Source organism: Pieris napi, chromosome 2 (assembly GCF_905475465.1).
Source record: "Pieris napi chromosome 2, ilPieNapi1.2, whole genome shotgun sequence".
Taxonomy (NCBI): Eukaryota; Metazoa; Arthropoda; class Insecta; order Lepidoptera; family Pieridae; genus Pieris; species Pieris napi.
The window spans coordinates 13714627-13716200 of NC_062235.1; the positions used below are offsets into that span (position 1 = coordinate 13714627).

The window sequence follows — 1574 nt, forward strand, 5'->3', positions numbered from 1 at the left end:
TTATATAATATTTATTAATATATTATACGGTATAACAACATGAACAAATTCCAATCTCACAAAATAGACCCAAAAACCATAATTTAACACAGAAGGCATCAATAAAATATCAATTCGCATTCATATAAAACACTCGCGTGTCGCATCTGTCCCCATTTGCCACGCTTTCCTCATATTATCCATTTTTATATCTTCTACAATAAATTTAACGCTAAATAAAATTCCTCGCCACGCCCATACCAATAAATAACTATTGGTTTTCAAAGAACCCTTCAAATAAACGGTTGATTTTTTGCGGTTTTATGGAATTGGGGAAGCATCAAGTAAGATAATAAATCGCATTGAATTAATAAGAATCCAAGTTTATTTCAACCGAAAACTTTTAAATAAAAAAAAATTAAAAAAAAAAAAATTGTAAAATTTATAAAAACTTCATCGTAAAAAAAATAAAAATATTACTTTATGGATTGCCTCCAGAGAGATTTGAACTCTCGACCCCTGGTTTACAAGACCAGTGCTCTGCCCCTGAGCTATGGAGGCGATGTATACTAAATCGAAATGGTGGTTTGTAATCAAAAATATGCAATAGTGATGTTCAATACAGTAAAAGGTTGTTTATCTGTTCAATGTTTTAAATTACAGAAACAAATTTTGACGTCAATTAACTTTATCATCACAACGCTAATGGATTCTTGATCGCTTTTCTGCTGATTCAAACTCGTATTAAAAAAAATACTTTTCTCGTATTTTTATGCAATTTTAACGTGAACGTTATAATTCCAGAAGATGATTGGGAAGAAGTAAATCATATATGTACATATATCATGTAATTTAATAATTATATTATTCTGCCTATTATACACACATTCAACGATCTTATTATTTTGATTGCCTTCCGGAGATGAGTACGTCAGACGCGTGGCCTCAGATAAACAGATTAATGTCTAATTGGTGTTTGTTTGGACTTTATTCGAAAAACAAACTGAGCTAAACCCCTCCGGTAGCACCACAGAGATTTGAACTGTACCTTATATATGTAGGGTTGTTAACCTACTTTCAATAAACCTTATCTGTTTGACCCGTATATATATCAGGTATATATGATAGTGTTAGAATTTGATAATATTTGAGTATTTAGTGTGTAATGTGTAGTGTAGTGTATGTTTGTATCGAGTTCGACTTTCCGTCATACCTACATAGCGGGAACACTGTTAAGTCAAAGATTAAAGATGATAATTGTTCTTCAGCACTGCCCCAGGCAACTGCGTAAAGTTCCTAGAGTAGGGACGTTTCAAGGGAGAAACAATTGAGTTGTCTAATACATTTGTGTTGTAGTTATTTTGTCAGTTAGAGCTTAGTTTAAGATTAACAAAGTCAAGACTTAGCGAGAATTAGCCTTTTAAGAATTGGTAGTTGAAAGATCCTAAGTCAAATTGTTTCGGAAATACTTCAGTGGAAAGTTAGTGGTGGTGCGCATCAAAAACTGCCATTTTACTGACTTGTATTTTGTATTCTGCCTCGACGTCCGATGATGAAACTCAGCAGCAGCTAGTAATCCGAATCTTCTGAACACT

General features: G+C 32.8%; 1 non-coding gene across 1 annotated transcript; it reads right to left on the minus strand.

The window, feature by feature from the left end:
- Positions 1–468: 468 nt before the first annotated feature.
- Trnat-ugu lies at positions 469–540 on the minus strand. Its single transcript has one exon. It is a non-coding gene; the product is annotated as a tRNA-Thr (tRNA).
- Positions 541–1574: the final 1034 nt, after the last annotated feature.